Consider the following 18,812-nt stretch of genomic DNA (forward strand, 5'->3'; position numbering starts at 1 on the left):
ATTGCATGTGATGACACCGATTTCACCAGATGCTTGGCGGGTACCACCTGTGCTGGCTTGTTGGACGGGGAGGGGGGGGGGGGCGGCGGCAGATAGTTGCTTCGCATCTCACCTCGCATTCCGCCGCGAACAATCGCTCCGGAAAAGTGGGTTGAGATGCGCCGGCATCTGACCGCCGGTACTGTTCAGCCGTAGCGGGTGATTGAGGAGACCGGGAACAATAGCTTCATTCTGAGCACGGCGACGCGTTGTGAGCTCTGCTTTCTCGGACTCTGCAGGCAGTTCTGTGATTTCGTGATTCCTCAGGAAAAGTTCTCACAGACTAATGCGACACGGGGGCTTGCGAACTCCGCAACGGTAAGGGAGAACAAATACGGGTTACTACTCTACTGGCCGTTAAAATTGCTACACCACTAAGATGACGTTCTACAGACGCGAAATTTAACCGACAAGAAGAAGATGCTGTGATATGCAAATGATTAGCTTCCCAGAGCGACACCTACAACGTGCTGACATGAGGAAAGATTCCAACCAATTTCTCATACAAAAACAGCAGTTGACCGGCGTTGCCTGGTGAAACGTTGTTGTGATGCCTCGTGTAAGGAGGAGAAATGCGTGCCATCACGTTTCCGACTTTGATAAAGGTCGGATTGTAGCCTACAGCGATTGCGGTTTATCGTATCACGACGCTGCTGCTCGCGTTGGTCGAGATCCAATGACTGTTAGCAGAATAAGGAATCGGTGGGTTCAGGAGGGTAATACGAAATGCCGTGCTGGGTCCCAAGGGCCGTTTATCACTGGCAGGCATCTTGTCCGCATGGCTGTAACGGATCGTGCAGCCATGTCTCGATCCCTGAGTCAACAGATGGAGACCATGGCTGCGGTTACCCTTGACGCTGCATCACAGACAGGAGCGCTTGCTATGGTGTACTCAACGACGAACCTGGGTGCACGAATGGCAAAACGTAAATTTTTCGGATGAGTCCAGGTTCTGTTTACAGCATCATGATGGTTGCTGTGGTGTCACCGCCAGACACCACACTTGCTAGGTGGTAGCCTTTAAATCGGCCGCGGTCCATTAGTATACGTTGGACCCTCGTGTCGCTTCTATCAGTGATTGCAGACCGAGCGCCGCCACTCTGCAGGTCTAGAGAGACTTCCTAGCACTCGCCCCAGTTGTACAGCTGACTTTGCTAGCGATGGTTCACTTACAAATTACGCTCTCATTTGCCGAGACGATAGTTAGCATAGCCTTCAGCTACGTCATTTGCTACGACCTAGCAAGGCGCCATTATCAATTGCTATTTATCTTGTGATGCATGTACCGTCAGACCGATGTTCACCAATTATGGATTAAAGTTAAGTATTCCAGAAGCTACGTACTATTTTTCCTACTATAAAGACCTTGCCCTGTTCCAGACCTCACGCCATCCTGCGTAAGCTTAAACGCGTGCCCTTCGGCCTCCCGTCCTAGTGGATTGGCTGTCTTGCCAGTCCACAAAAGTCGCATCCGCGTTTGGCGACATCGCCATGAACGCACATTGGAAGCGTGTATTCGTCATCGCCATACTGGCGTATCACCCAGCGTGATGGTATGGGGTGCCATTGGTTACACGTCTCGGTCACCTCTTGCTCACATTAACGGCACTTTGAACAGTGGACGTTACATCTCAGATGTGTTACGACCCGTGGCTCTACCCTTCATTCGATCCCTGCGAAGCTCTACATTTCAGCAGGATAATGCACGACCGCATGTTGCAGGTCCTGTACCGGCCTTTCTGAATACAGAAAATGTTCGACTGCTGCCCTGGCCAGCACATTCTCCAATTGAAAACGTCTGGTCAATGGTGGCCGAGCAACTGGCTCGTCACAATACGCCAATCACTACTCTTTATGAACTGTGATATCGTGTTGAAGCTGCATGGTCAGCTGTACCTATACAAGCCATCCAAGCTGTCTGACTCAATGGCCAGGCGTATCAAGGCCATTATTCCGGCCTGAGATGGTTGTTCTGGGTACTGATTTATTAGGATCTATGCACCGAAATTGCGTGAAAATGTAACCACATCTTAGTTCTAGTATAATGTATTTGTCCAATGAATACCCGTTTGTCATCTGCATTTCTTCTTGGTGTAGCTATTTTAATGGCCAGTAGTGCAAAACAGGATCGTACGTGGTACCTGTTTAGGGCAATTTAAAAGGTTATTGTGAATGAAAGACACTAGATTGCGTAGGTCCTACAGTATTAATTTTCTCCGTGAACTGGTTTTCGTCTCACAAGGCCGTCATCGGACTCTTAACTCATAATTGTCATCAAAGAGGATACAGCACTTGTGAACAACACTAAAGAAGCTATTATAGGTAGAGAGTGAGGTGCAATCACAGAGTAAATGTTATCCTTGACAGTGCAATAGTCACGTAATTGAAAATAGAAAATTGTTGAGGATTTTGTGGGTACTTGTTGACGTATGGCCTCTTGTTTTCGTCTCGGGTCTTCCACTAACGTTTGTTAAGATTCACTGGTGTTTCACATCAGCACAAAGGCTATTGTCAAAGATATACCCTCCATTGCGGGTGATGGACACGAGCCGCTTCTATTCGACGTCATAAAGCACGCTGTGGGGAGGGGGGGGGGATGGCGGAAAATAGTGCAGTCGTTTTAATAATCCGGAAATGATGGAGCGATTTACCTGATGTCCAAACGAGTATGGTCATTGGCTTACGGTCCAAGGGTGGAATAGATTCCGAAGCGGTTAAGTCTGTAAACTGTTCGCGTGCCGCCGTGCTTGAAGTACTCGTATGTCGTGGATGGCGCTATTCGGAACTGGCGACGAGGCAACTGTAGTGCACCACGGGCCAGATGAGAGGGGTGGACGGTAGCTACAGAGATATGTGCGGGCGAAGGCGCGCAGTTGTTGAGTAACTGATCATCCAAATGAAGCAAGGGGCTACCAACAGTGTCTCCTCAACGACCATTCAGCGAATATTGACGCTTATGGGTCTCCGCAGCTGAAGCCTGTATCACCCACCCATGCTGACTGCTGTACATCGGCGACGAAGGTCGGAATTTACACGGCAATACCACAACTGGACGTCTATTGAGTGCGACAGGTAGCCTTTTCAGATGCATCACGTTTTACGCTCCATCGGACGAGTGGCTGTTGGCGTGTACGGCTTGAAACGTCTGAATGCAAACGCTCTGCAACAATCGTTGAAGGGTCCGGGCCATCGGGCATTCTCTGGATGGTCTCATCATTTTGGAAGGCGCAATGGATCAACACAGGTATGCATTTATCCTTGGTGTCCATGCTATCCATACATGCAGTTTGTTTGGCCTCAGCACGATGGCATCTACCAGTAGAACAATGCAACGTGTCGCACAGCTGGCAGTGAAGGTGCGTGGTTCGAAGAGCACCAGAATGAGTTTACCGTACTCCACAGGTCAACATACAACTTAAAATTAAGCCCAATCGACAATATGTGGGACCATCTCGATCGGACTGTTGGCGCCATGGAATTCAATCCGGAAACGTAGCCCAGCTGGCCACGACAGTGGAGTCGCCATCTCTGTCTGTACCTTCCAGAATCTCATTGACTCTGTTTTTGCACATCCGCGCTGCAAAAAGATTATTTACGCTTCTGGCATGTGGTCACCGGACAATGTATTTTACTGTCAGCAGTGACATCGAAGTTGGATCATCCGCAGGGAGGTCGGCAGGACATTTCCATGGTCCTTGTCCCTGTAGTTCTTTCATTGTTATTTGCAACAGTCGTTCGTTGCAGCACGATAATCTAGGATCCAATTATCTTGAGGCTCGTTCTTGTTCAAAAATCTATGTAGGAATGACTGGACGATTAATCAGCACCAGGATCATCGAAAATAAGGGGCACTGCAGGTTCGGGCAGGTGGAGAAATCGGCCGTGGTACGGCATGCGCTGTATGAGACGGACCACACAGTAAAATCTGCCAACACCGGCACGGAAGTTCTTGCTGTAGAGAAGAGCTGTCACGCCCACTTGATCAGGGAAACTACAGAAATACACAACCATGACAATAGCTTCAGCAAGAAAGAAGAAAGCCTCAAGGTAAACTGATCCTGGTTTCTTGAGCTGCAGACGACTGTTGCAGGCAGCAGGAGGAGAACCACAGCGGTAACGATCGCGGAAGTACCCTCGGATGTTGACGCGCCAGGTACATATCGCCTGCGGTTGCGAGCTCGACCATGGTTCACAACCAGCAGTGGAGGGCGAAGCTTTGACAATGCCAGCCACTCGTGCCGGATAAACATCAGAAAAATCATCAAATAGACGTCGGCCGAAGAACCCGAGACAGAAGCCAACAGGCATTTTGTCGAAAGTACTTGAAACTGAAACTGGTCATTATATAATTTCTTTCCTTTAACCGCTTTTGTCTGCCTTCTGTCATTTAGTGGTATTTAATAGAGTATTTTACCTTCTTGTAAGTTTTGTAATAAAAGTGTAGCATTACCAATTGCCAGTGACAAATAATTCTGTCGGAGACAGCAAGGGACTTGGAAGTTAAGTTGAACAGAATGAATAGTGTCTCGAACAGGGGTAACAAGATGAGCATCAACAAAAATAAAAGAAGAGTAATGAAATGTAGTCGGTGCCAAGATTAGGTAATACAAGACACTAAAAGTAGTAAATGAGTTTTGCTATTTGAGCAGCCGAATAACTGATGATGGCCGAAGTAGAGGGGCTATAAAACGCAGACTGACTGCAGCAATAAAATGCACTCCATCAGAAGAGGATTTTGTTAACAACTAATAATAATTTAAAGTGTCTGGGCGCCTTTTCTGAAGGTACTTGCTTGGAATGCAGTCTTCTACGGATGTGCAACGTGGACGGTTCGCAGCTGGGACAAGAAAAGAACAGAAGCTTTCGAAAGGTGATGCTGCAGAAGAATACTGCGAATTAGATGGGTAGATCACGTAACTAATGAGGAGGTACTGAATAGAATTGGGGAGAAATGTAATTTGTGGCACAACTAGACTGAGAGATGCATCGTTTGATAGGACACATTGGAAGGCATCAAGGAACGTCAGATTGGTATTTGGGGGAGGGGGAGGAGGAAGAGAGTGTGAGAGGGGAGGGGGGGGGGGAGGGGGAGAGGGGGAGAGGGGGAGTTGTACACATTAGCTTAACATTGCTTCACTTCTTCATTATGGCTTGCTTACGTGTGAGTAAATCCCAAGTCTGCTGCCCGCTGCGAGGCCGAGTACTGTCGGTACGGACGCTTTTTCCCCTTAGGGAAATGGCAGCAAGAGAGGGGAAGAAAACCAATGTGCACTCCGTGTGCATACCGGGGGGAGTCATTCCAGATGTGGAAAGGGTCCTTCCGGATGCCATGAAGGGTACAGGGTGCACCCATCTGCAGGTGGTCGCTCATGTCGGCACCAATGATGTGTGTCGCTATGGATCGGAGGAAATCCTCTCTGGCTTCCGGCGGCTATCTGATTTGGTGAAGACTGCCAGTCTCGCTAGCGGGATGAAAGCAGAGCTCACCATCTGCAGCATCGTCGACAGGACTGACTGCGGACCTTTGGTACAGAGCCGAGTGGAGGGTCTGAATCAGAGGCTGAGACGGTTCTGCGACCGTGTGGGCTGCAGATTCCTCGACTTGCGCCATAGGGTGGTGGGGTTTCGGGTTCCGCTGGATAGGTCAGGAGTCCACTACACGCAACAAGCGGCTACACGGGTAGCAGGGGTTGTGTGGCGTGGGCTGGGCGGTTTTTTAGGTTAGATGGCCTTGGGCGAGTACAGAAAGGGCAACAGCCTCAACGGGTGCGGTGCACAGTCAGGACATGCGGGGACCAAGCAGCAATCGGTATTGTAATTGTCAACTGTCGAAGCTGCGTTGGTAAAGTACCGGAACTTCAAGCGCTGATAGAAAGCACCGAAGCAGAAATCGTTATAGGTACAGAAAGCTGGCTTAAGCCAGAGATAAATTCTGCCGAAATTTTTACAAAGGTACAGACGGTGTTTAGAAAGGATAGATTGCATGCAACCGGTGGTGGAGTGTTCATCGCTGTTAGTAGTAGTTTATCCTGTAGTGAAGTAGAAGTAGATAGTTCCTGTGAATTATTATGGGTGGAGGTTACACTCAACAACCGAACTAGGTTAATAATTGGTTCCTTTTACCGACCTCCCGACTCAGCAGCATTAGTGGCAGAACAACTGAGAGAAAATTTGGAATACATTTCACATAAATTTTCTCAGCATGTTATAGTCTTAGGTGGAGATTTCAATTTACCAGATATAGACTGGGACACTCAGATGTTTAGGACGGGTGGTAGGGACAGAGCATCGAGTGACATTATACTGAGTGCACTATCCGAAAATTACCTCGAGCAATTAAACAGAGAACCGACTCGTGGAGATAACATATTGGACCTACTGATAACAAACAGACCCGAACTTTTCGACTCTGTATGTACAGAACAGGGAATCAGTGATCATAAGGCCGTTGCAGCATCCCTGAATATGGAAGTTAATAAGAATATAAAAAAAGGGAGGAAGGTTTATCTGTTTAGCAAGAGTAATAGAAGGCAGATTTCAGACTACCTAACAGATCAAAACGAAAATTTCTGTTCCGACAGTGACAATGTTGAGTGTTTATGGAAAAATTTCAAGGCAATCGTAAAATGCGTTTTAGACAGGTACGTGCCGAGTAAAACTGTGAGGGACGGGAAAAACCCACCGTGGTACAACAACAAAGTTAGGAAACTACTGCGAAAGCAAAGAGAGCTCCACTCCAAGTTTAAACGCAGCCAAAACCTCTCAGACAAACAGAAGCTAAGCGATGTCAAAGTTAGCGTAAGGAGGGCTATGCGTGAAGCGTTCATTGAATTCGAAAGTAAAATTCTATGTACCGACTTGACAGAAAATCCTAGGAAGTTCTGGTCTTACGTTAAATCAGTAAGTGGCTCGAAACAGCATATCCAGACACTACGGGATGATGATGGCATTGAAACAGAGGATGACACGCGTAAAGCTGAAATACTAAACACCTTTTTCCAAAGCTGTTTCACAGAGGAAGACCGCACTGCAGTTCTTCTCTAAATCCTCGCACAAACGAAAAAATGGCTGACATCGAAATAAGTGTCCAAGGAATAGAAAAGCAACTGGAATCACTCAATAGAGGAAAGTCCACTGGACCTGACGGGATACCAATTCGATTCTACACAGAGTACGCGAAAGAACTTGCCCCCCTTCTAACAGCCGTGTACCGCAAGTCTCTAGAGGAACGGAGGGTTCCAAATGATTGGAAAAGAGCACAGATAGTCCCAGTCTTCAAGAAGGGTCATCGAGCAGATGCGCAAAACTATAGACCTATATCTCTTACGTCGATTTCTTGTAGAATTTTAGAACATGTTTTTTGCTCGCGTATCATGTCATTTCTGGAAACCCAGAATCTACTATGTAGGAATCAACATGGATTCCGGAAACAGCGATCGTGTGAGACCCAACTCGCTTTATTTGTTCATGAGACCCAGAAAATATTAGATACAGGCTCCCAGGTAGATGCTATTTTTCTTGACTTCCGGAAGGCGTTCGATACAGTTCCGCACTGTCGCCTGATAAACAAAGTAAGAGCCTACGGAATATCAGACCAGCTGTGTGGCTGGATTGAAGAGTTTTTAGCAAATAGAACACAGCATGTTGTTATCAATGGAGAGACGTCTACAGACGTTAAAGTAACCTCTGGCGTGCCACAGGGGAGTGTTATGGGACCATTGCTTTTCACAATATATATAAATGACTTAGTAGATAGTGTCGGAAGTTCCATGCGGCTTTTCGCGGATGATGCTGTAGTATACAGAGAAGTTGCTGCATTAGAAAATTGTAGCGAAATACAGGAAGATCTGCAGCGGATAGGCACTTGGTGCAGGGAGTGGCAACTGACCCTTAACATAGACAAATGTAATGTATTGCGAATACATAGAAAGAAGGATCCTTTATTGTATGATTATATGATAGCGGAACAAACACTGGTAGCAGTTACTTCTGTAAAATATCTGGGAGTATGCGTACGGAACGATTTGAAGTGGAATGATCATATAAAATTAATTGTTGGTAAGGCGGGTACCAGGTTGAGATTCATTGGGAGAGTGCTTGGAAAATGTGGTCCATCAACAAAGGAGGTGGCTTACAAAACACTCGTTCGACCTATACTTGAGTATTGCTCATCAGTGTGGGATCCGTACCAGGTCGGGTTGACGGAGGAGATAGAGAAGATCCAAAGAAGAGCGGCGCGTTTCGTCACTGGGTTATTTGGTAACCGTGATAGCGTTACGGAGATGTTTAATAAACTCAAGTGGCAGACTCTGCAAGAGAGGCGCTCTGCATCGCGGTGTAGCTTGCTCGCCAGGTTTCGAGAGGGTGCGTTTCTGGATGAGGTATCGAATATATTGCTTCCCCCTACTTATACTTCCCGAGGAGATCACGAATGTAAAATTAGAGAGATTAGAGCGCGCACGGAGGCTTTCAGACAGTCGTTCTTCCCGCGAACCATACGCGACTGGAACAGGAAAGGGAGGTAATGACAGTGGCACGTATAGTGCCCTCCTCCACACACCGTTGGGTGGCTTGCGGAGTATCAATGTAGATGTAGATGTAGATGAAGTGCGAGCCCGCGTATTGAGCAGGTATAAGTTACGGAGTTGGTGTGTGCCTGTATTTGCGATGGAGCACTGAGGTACAGTAGAGTTTGAGCAAGCTTTCAGTAGGACTATAGACAGTTTTAAAAATGTGGGGTATCCGATATATCGATATTTAAAAAGTATTTTTGTTTGCTCTCGATACACCGAAAAAAAGTATCGAGATGTCGACTGAAAAATATCGACATATCTGAGTATGAAAATATCGGTTACACAGTGTACTTACAATGTGTAACCGATATTTTCATACTCAGATATGTCGATATACAGCTATATAGCTCTAAAACCGACAGTGTATTTACAATGTGTAACCGATATTTTTATACTCAGATATGTAGATATTTTTCAGTCGACTAAGATATTCTGTACGTCAACAAGCTAGCAGCCTGCCTATCTCCCTTAGGGCAAGAATTAAAAGGACAACGATGCACGTTCACGCTTGGCGATAACCACTTTGCTAAAAATGGTAACTGCATGTAAGCGGCACAATAAAAGGTGTCCTGTCCGATGGGTCCGTCGTTTGGTTCCGTCACATACCGGATTTGTCTGAACACTTCATGTCGTCTTCCTTTTTTTTTTCATTTCTGTCAACGCCAGCGACCTAGCAGTTGTAGTGCCAAAATTTCGTGGTGCAGCTTAACTTTGCAGCTTCTGTAGCTAGCGCCGAGTACAGATTACGTCAGCATTTCCTCCCATATGTCTCTGCCCACCGCAAAGACCAGTCTCGAAATTTATATTTTGAAGAATGCCGATGTGAAGAAACAATAGCACACTAGTTGCGTTAAAAATTGTTTTTTTAACGCAACTGGTGTGCTATTTCTTCACATCGGATATCTTGTTAAGTTCGCACCCCCACACCCAACTGCAATCGGACTTCTTCTTTTGTGCGACACAGTCAAAGAGAAAGATGAACGTGATGAAAGTTTAAAAAGTAGCACGACCCATTCACACAGTGAAAGCAAAATTGTGTTATACTACAGTTTCAAATAAACAACTTCAAATATTTGCCGAAAATTAAGAAAAAATAAAAAAATATCGGCCTTCGATATTGCCAACTGATATCGATATATCGAGATTTCCCAGGTTAAGTACCGCCGAAGTACGTCGATACATTTCGGAAAAAATATCGATGTGTTGACATTTTATCAACAGCCCTAGTTCGCAGCTCGGCTGCAGGTCAGGAGCTGCGGGGACAGCGAGTGAGTTGACACGCCCCGGCTGTCTCCGCCGAGAGGCGAACTCGCCGGCACAGACGTGTTTTTTGTCCGGCGCCAGAGCCGGACAAACAATGCCCTTACAAGGCTGTGGCGGAGCTGCCGCGGACCTTGGAGATCCTGCACTCAATGGGAGCCGGGAGGTGCCGCTCTCCGCTCAATGGCGGCCGGTGCGGGCGGGCGGGCTCAATGGCGGGAATGCGGCCCGCGCGTGTCCAGGCATGCACCGAGCGCCAAGGGCGGCGCCGGGCCAACTTGACGCTGGGGCCTGATGCATTCCTTACAAAAACTGGAGTGTATTTCCGCCGCTCGTCTTTGCTGTACACGACAACTTTGGAAACGCCAATACTGACGTCAGTAGAATTATATTAATGCCTTCAGCTGCTAACGGGCGTTGATATATATCAACGGGGACAGGTGAAAATGTGTGCCCCGACCGAGACTCGAACCTGGGATCTCCTGCTTACATGGCAGACGCTCTATCCATCTGAGTTACCGAGGGCACAGAGGAGAGTGCGACTGCAGCGACTATCTCGCGCACGCCTCCCGCGAGACCCACATTCTCACCTTGTATGTCCACCCACTACACTCGTGGAGTCCCACCCCAACACACTCATTAGTCGTGGAAGACAGTCCTACCAAGTCCCGTAAGAGTTCGGGTAATATGTGTGCATCCGCACGGAAGAAGGAGGTCATGGCCGGTGTTGCCAGAACCATTTACTTGTATGGATATGGTGTGACGTCCGTTGCAAAGGACCCACCGTGTAATAGTAACTAGTGTGCTGATTGAGGGCAACGGCGCATTGAAGTTTTCTCTCAGACTCGTTACCGTGGTACATTAAATGCCAGTTAATGACGAAACTGCGGTGAAAGCCCTCAGGAGAAGTAACACGAGCAATAATGACGTTCCGATGTGCTTGAATTCGCTGTGGTGTCATGATTAGGGCGATAGATTATCAGACGGAAGAAAGTGTGAAGTAGGTTCAAATTTTGGTGGAACCATTTTGCCTTTCTTTGCGTCTGTAACAGACTGCAGGATTTGTTTTTAATTTAATAAATGGTTACGAGTGAAACGATCATCAGTCATTCATCTACATCTACATGGATACTCTGCAAATCACATGCCTGGCAGAGGGTTCATCGAACCACCTTCACAATTCTCTATTATTCCAATCCCGTATAGCGCGCGAAAAGAACGAACACCTATATCTTTCCGTACGAGCACTGATTTCCCTTATTTTATCGTGGTGATCGGTTCTCCCTATGTAGGTCGGTGTCAACAAAATATTTTCGCATTCGGAGCAGAACGTTGGTGATTGGAATTTCGTGAGAAGATTCCGTCGCAACGAAAAACGCCCTTCTTTTAATGATGTCCAGCCCGAATCCTGTATCATTTCTGTGACACTCTCCCCCATATTTCTCGATAATACAAAACGTGCTGCCCTTCTTTGAACTTTTTCGATGTACTCCGTCAGTCCTATCTGGTAAGGATCTCACACCGCGCAGCAGTATTCTAAAAGCGGAAGGACAAGCTTAGTGTAGGTAGTCTCGTTAGTCGATCTGTTACATTTTCTAAGTGTCCAGCCTTCCCCAGAACGTTTTCTATGTGTTCCTCCTAATTTAAGTTGTTCGTAATTGTAATACCTAGGTATTTAGTTGAATTTACGGTTTTTAGATTAGACTGATTTATCGTGTAACCGAAGTTTAACATATTCCTTTTAGCACTCATGTGGATGACATCACACTTTTCGTTATTTAGGGTCAACTGCCAATTTTCGCACCATTCAGATAGCTCTTCTAAATCGTTTTGCAATTTGTTTTGATCTTCTGATGACTTTATTAGCCGATAAACAACAGCGTCATCTGCAAACAACCTAAGACGGCTGCTCAGATTGTCTCCCAAATCGTTTATATACATAAGGAACAGCAAAGGGCCTTATCACTACCTTGGGGAACGCCAGAAATCACTTCTGTTTTACTCGATGTCTTTCCGTCAATTACTACGAACTGTGACCTCTCTGACAGGTAATCACAAATCCATTCACGTAACTGAGACGATATTCTCTTCCTTCCATTCGAACTATCAGCACAACTGGGGCATTTTACGAAGTGCCGTATCGGACCGCACTGCGACTTCGCAACCAATTCACTGTTGCAACGGTGGTATTAGTGAGGACCGTTCGCAACCGTCTACGTGAAGCGGGACTACGATCCTGCGTGATGTTACGGGGTCTTCCGCCCACGCCCCATCAGCGTGCAGCCCGCCTCCTGTGGTATCTTGATAGGCAGTTATGGAAGGACGAAGCGAGACTTGTCTTCAGTCATGAGTCACTTCTCCCTTGGTGCCAATGATGGTCGTACGCTTGTGTGGCGTCGTCCAGGGGAGAGCCAACGTCTGGAATGTACGAGGTCTGTTCAAAAAATTCCGGAACTTTCTCTACGAAATTTTTCTACGCTTACCTTTTACTTGTTGCGCATCGTCTCCTTCGAAATACTCCCCTCCGTTGGTACGAGGGTAATCCCAAAAGTAAGATCTCCTATTTTTTTATAAGTGCATAGACCTGCTTATTTCTACAGTGGTTTACAGTTTACAGCTTGAACATTTCGCTATTTTTCGACATAATCACCATTTCTGTCGATGCATTTTTGTAGACGCTGTGGCAGTTTTTGTATGCCCATGGCATACCAGCTCGCAGCCACGCTGTTCAGAAAGTTGGAAGTGTGAAATCGTATGGGACTTAACTGCTAAGGTCATCAGTCCCGAAGCTTACACACTACTTAACCTAAATTATCCTAAGGACAAACACACACACCCATGCCCGAGGGAGGACTCGAACCTCTGCCGGGACCAGCTGCACAGTCCACGACTGCTCGGCTAATCCCACACGGCTTCAGAAAGTTGTGAACCTCTTCTTTCACCTCGTCGTCGCAGCTGAATCGCTGGGACCACAATTAAAGCTGACAGGTACTGCGAGTCTCTGAAAACACTCAAACGGGCAATTCAGAATCGGAGAAGAGGAATGTTGAACAAGGGCGTACACATTCTCCATGACAGCGCTCGCTCACACATCGCTCGGCAAACCGTTGCTCTCCTGCAATAGTTTCAGTGGAACATAATCACTCACCCACCCTAGAGTCCTGACTCGGCGCCCAGTGACTATCACCTGTTCCCTGGGTTAAAAGAACATTTGGCCGGAAAGCAATTCAGCTTCGACGACGAGATGAAAGAAGAGGTTCATAACTTTCTGAACAACATGGCGGCGAGCTGGTATGACATGGGCATACGAAAACTTCCACAGCGTCTACAAAAATGCATCGACAGAAATGGTGATTATGTCGAAAAATAGCGAAATGTTCAAGCTGTAAACTGATGTAAACCATTGTAGAAATAAGCAGGTCTATGTACTTATAAAAAAACTGGAGACCTTACTTTTGGGATTACCCTCGTATACCATTCCCAACCCCGTTTCCACTTCCGGAAGCAGTCTTGGTACACCTCTTTTCTTTTATCTCGTCAATCGTTGCAAATCTTCGTCCTTTCAACGTGGTTGTCAATTTTTAAACAGTCCGCAGGGACCAGGTGTGGAGAGTACGAAGGATGAGGCAGCACAGTGATTTCGTTTCTTGTGCGATAGTCACGCACCAACAGGGATGCAGGTGCGGGTGCGTTATCGTGATGCAAGAGACATGTATTGTCTCGCCATATTTCACGCCCTTTCCTTCCCACATTTTATCGCAGGCGTCGCAAGACGTCCCAATAGCGACGTACCTGAAATGAGCGTCGTCGGTGGACGTCGTAGAGCGTTCTGAACAAGAGTCAACTTTAACTTCCGTCCGGCCATTTTAAACCGTGTGAGTCATTCGTAAAACCGAGTACAGCTAAAGCACTTATGACTGTAGGCTTCCCGCATCTTTTGGCGTGTCTCTGTTAAGATTTTCTTGAGTTTCACGCAAAATTTAATGCAGGCACATTGCTCCTCTAACCCTGGTATCTCGAAATTCGCAAACTGTGCGACACGACGTTCTACTTAATGCAGCACTGAACAATAACTTGACAGACATACAACAATGAAACTTCCGGCAGTTACACATTAAACACAGCCGTCTGCACGGATGCCAAGCGCATTTCGGTGCAAAATTGTGAATGTTCTAGAAGTTTTTGAACGGATCTCGTATACGGCACAGGCACACAGGGTCAATACCCGGCATCATGGTATGGGTAGCCATACCATTAAAGTTTCCCTTTGCTAGGTCGACGAATTCTTGGTTCAAATGGCTCTGAACACTATGGGACTTAACATCTGAGGTCAACAGTCCCCTAGAACTTAGAACTACTTAAACCTATCTAACCTAAGGACAGCACACACATCCATGCCCGAGGCTGGATTCGAACCTGCGACCGTAGCGGTCGCGCGGTTCCAGACTGTAGCGCCTAGAACCGCTCGGCCACTCCGGCCGGCCCTATTTAAGCAAAACATGTTATACTTCTTTATGTTCATGCGAGTCCCTGTAGCATTCGTTGATCCATTGTAACTTTCCTATGCTCGGTAACATCGTCCGTGAGCAATCTCACAAGACCGTAAACTGTAAGAACCAAATGTTACTCATTTGGGGAACTCCGGAAGGTAATTTTGTATCTGGCGATTGCGTCCCATTACGAACGACAAGTTGAGTACTATTTGCTAGGAAGTCGTGCAGAATGCGGTGACAAATCTGGTCCTACAGTCTGTAAGCTCTTATGCCGTTCACTAAGCGACAGTGTAGAAGTGTATCGGTTACTTCTCGGGAGAAAGGCAACGCAGCGCCCTGTCCACGGCCAGGCTCGAACAGAGATCTCTTTTTGGAGGACCCGTATTGCTTCCTGCAGAGAAGATCCTCTTTTTCCAAAGAGGTTGTAAGACGTGGGCATGAAACGTGTTCCGTAAATCTATAGCAGGTGGATGTCAGCGGCATAGGCCTATAATTATCTGCGTGTGTGCTGCGGACCATCTTGGAAACAGGAAATACTTGCGCCTTTTTACACTCATTAGTTCCCCTCTGTTGCTTCTGGGACGTACGATAAATAGCCTCTTGAAGGGGAGCAAGTATTTCGCCTTAGGAGTACAGAATCGTACCAGAATAAAATATTTCTACTTCACTGAAACACTGCCTCCAACATATTCAACTTTGTCTTCTCTCTCTCGTGAGCTGCAGTACAGACCACGACCGCAGGAAGCCGCAGTACGCTTTCCACGAAAAAAGAAGATGGCGACATTTGCGACATATTCGGGCAGAGGTCAGACAGAGGCAGATGTGTATGCGCATGCGCCTGGCGAAACCAGCGAAGCGGCGCTTTCCTCCGCGTGAAAGGACAATAAGTTTGGCGCTCCGTATACGGACAGCGAACCACGTCACTGCTTTCCCAAAGAGGCACGCCTGATTTAGGATCGCGAGCTTCAAAGCGAGCCGACTGCATTCGGTAGGGTGTCCTTTCGCAACGGCGTCATTATTTCGAAAACCGTTACAACCGGGCCAGGTGCTGGTTTAACCGCAAATCTGACGTTACACCGCTAATGAGATGACGTATCTTACCCCGAGAGATCGATCAGAGTGTGGAAGCTGTATCTTGGGCGACTTTGTAGGCGTTCGCTCATAGATGAGTGACTCAGAGGCACAGGCTCCCATGAAAATTTATGCTTTGAGGAGCGAGATTTTAACACTGCCGTTTTTTTACTCAGTTGAGTCAGTGAGTCTAAATATGTGTCATGCCGCCAGAAATATATTTTCCAAAAGACACAACAATCCTATTATTATTGTTGTTGGAATGTTCAGTGCGAAGACTGATATGGTGCGGCTCTCCTTACTGGCCTATTTTATGCAACTTTCTTAATCTCTACTTAACTGCTTGATCCTATTTCCGTTTCAACCTGTTTCCTGTGTTCAGTCCTTGGCCTCCATCAACTATTGCTTTTTCCTCCACACATTCCTCCATCACCAAGCTTACGATTCGTTAACGCCTCAGGATATGTCCTATCAACCGAAATCTTCCCCTAGTCAAGCTATACCATAAATTTCTTTCTTCCCCAGTTCGATTCGGCATTCCCTCAATGCGTATTCGATCCATCCACATAATCTTCAGTATTCTTTTGAAGCATCTCATTTCAAAGGTTTTATCCTCTTCTTGTCTAAATTGCATATCACCCACTTTACACTTTCCAAGAAGGCTACACTCCACAAAGACACTTTCAGCAAAGTCGCCATAGTATTTATATTTATATTCGATCCTAACAGAGTACTCTTCTTCGGGAATGCTCTTCTCCATATTGCCAGTGTGAATTTTCGTTCTCTTTACTTCTGCAATCATCGGTTATTTTTCTGCCTAAATAGCAATCATTATCTACTAGTTTCATTTCCTAGTATAATTCCCTCGAAATCGCCCGATTTAACGCCAATACATTCTATTGCACTTTTTTTTAACTTTCGTCGATGTTCATCTTATAATCACTATTCAAAACACTATCCACTCCGTTCAAGTGCTCTTCAAGTCTTTTGCTGTCTGAGAGAATTTAATGCCGTTGGGAAATTTCAAAATTTTTCTTTGTTCCCTCTAAACAATAATTCACTTTCTAAATTTCTCCTTGGTTTCCTTCTCAGCTTGCTCATCTTACGGATTGAACAACACTGAGGAAAGGCTACAGCCCTGTCTCACTCCCCTCTTAACTAGCGCTCCTCTTACATCTCCTTGGACACTTACATCTGCAGTCTGGTCTCCATACAAGTTGTACCTAACTTTTCGTTCCCGGTATTTTATTCCTGCTACCATCAGAATTTTGAGATTGGTCGGCTTTTAGCAGCGTTTGTGTTCCTTTGTAAATAATTCGTGTCACTATTTAGCAATTATGACATACCAAACTGGGAGTTCACTAATATTCACACCCATCAGCAGCTACCTTCTTTGGAAATGGAATCTTCTTGAAGTTTGAGTTTGTTTTGCCAGTCTCAAATATCTTGCACGTCAGGCGCAATAGTTTCAGCATGGTTGGCTATCTCAAGGATCTCAGTAATTCTAAGGGAATGTCACCTACTGCAGGAGCATTGTTTCAACTTAGATTTTTCAGCGGCCTGTCAAATTCCTCTTGCAATATCATATCTTTTGAAGCTTATTATATTCAAAATTATTACGAATAGATTACTATGACACCTAAAATGCATACATGTATCAGTGGTATAGGTGCATACTAATTACCAATTTTTATTATATTAATGTAATTACTGGCGTCATCATTTTTAACTTTATGTGTTGAAAACAGTTTCATATCATTAAATGCACCGATTACCCGACATAATGATCAACACGTTACCAAATGAAAGGACAGATTACTCAGAAAGGACATTTTTATCATCCATAATATTAGGGTGACTGAAAATTAAAAATACTAAGTAGAAAACATTATTGTTTACAGTGCCATCGCCGAGGGAAAGGATACGACGTAATTTACCATGGCCAGCAAAAAAACTAAACTATGTAGCGATTGTGAAGACCTCAGTATTTCTGATGATGCTCGGAACTTAATACCAGTATAAATTAAACCTGAGGTTGAGAAAGTCTAGATAGTCATTTCTAGAAATGAAGGCGACTTCTGTAATAAATAAGTGGACGGTCTGTGCTCCAGGAAGAGCAAAAGTTATGCTTGAAAGACATACAGAATAGGAGCTATAAAACTCAGACGATGCCAAACTACACTACAGAAAATGCAGTTGTGTATCTATATTGCTAGATACACCAAAAAAGTAAAAAGAAACAAAAGACGCCTGAAATGGCATCGAAAGAAATCACTCTATTTCATCTTCATTATCAGCCAGTTCGATTAATTAGTAATGAGACCTCCTCGACTTGGCGTGCAACATAGGAAACCTGCAGATTCTTACATTTCTGCCGTTCTTAAGCTTCTTGTTGCCAATTCAGTCCCGCAGTCTTTCGTAAATCTCTGCCCCATTTGTCCGGTGGTCTTGTCCTTGGTCTTTTTTGTATATCGGGCTCCAGTCTAGTACTTATTTTGACCATCTGCCATCTTTTCTTCGAGCAATATCACCAGCCCATTGTCATTTCGAGATATTCACTCATTGCATTTTGTCACTGACCTTTTTTGTCGGTCTGATGTCAGCTGCCTTCTTTATGTCTTTCTTTGTGTAGTACAACACTGATTTTTACTTCGTCTTTGGGGTATTATTAGTTTTCTAACAATGAATTCATTTAATGTTCATTCTCACAGCCCTAAGTTAGTATTGGCAGTATACATAGGACAAAAACTGTTTTATTCAGCTCAGTTAACAACTTTGAAACTGACTTTATATAAATGCTTCATAGTGCAATTTAATACGTCTAAATATATCTGGTTTAAGGTCCTTTTGTATTTACAAGTTGATCCAGACAAATATATTCGATGTACGTATAGGAAAATGTGACAATAAAGTAACCTCGGTAACGACGAAAGACCCCGACAATTTTCAGATTGCTGTTGCGTCTCATCAATACGGTGACAGTACTGTCATCAAATAATGGTGTACTTCACTGTATAAACCGTCTTCCTTGCAGCTTTTTTCCTTTTTTGTTCTAGTCATTTCTTAGTACTATCGATTTAACGGCCATAAGACTCTGATGCAAGGTGTAGTCAACTTCCACATCTACTAGAGAGAAACACCGTCATATGCAAAAGCATCATGGTTCCCGATTCTGTCTTGCATCAGAAAACACGAGAAGCTGTAGAACTCATGGTAAATACAAAACTACCAAAATAAAATAGGCGTCATGCTAGAAAAAGGTACTAAATAAATCCCCTGAAGGTAGCACAGGAAGTGCTGAAATATGTCTTGGTAAATCAAGACTAATCGCACGGTGACTGGCATAAGGCGGATTTTTTATCTACTTTTTTCTTTG

This window comes from Schistocerca serialis, chromosome 1, assembly GCF_023864345.2.
Source record: "Schistocerca serialis cubense isolate TAMUIC-IGC-003099 chromosome 1, iqSchSeri2.2, whole genome shotgun sequence".
Lineage (NCBI taxonomy): Eukaryota > Metazoa > Arthropoda > Insecta > Orthoptera > Acrididae > Schistocerca > Schistocerca serialis.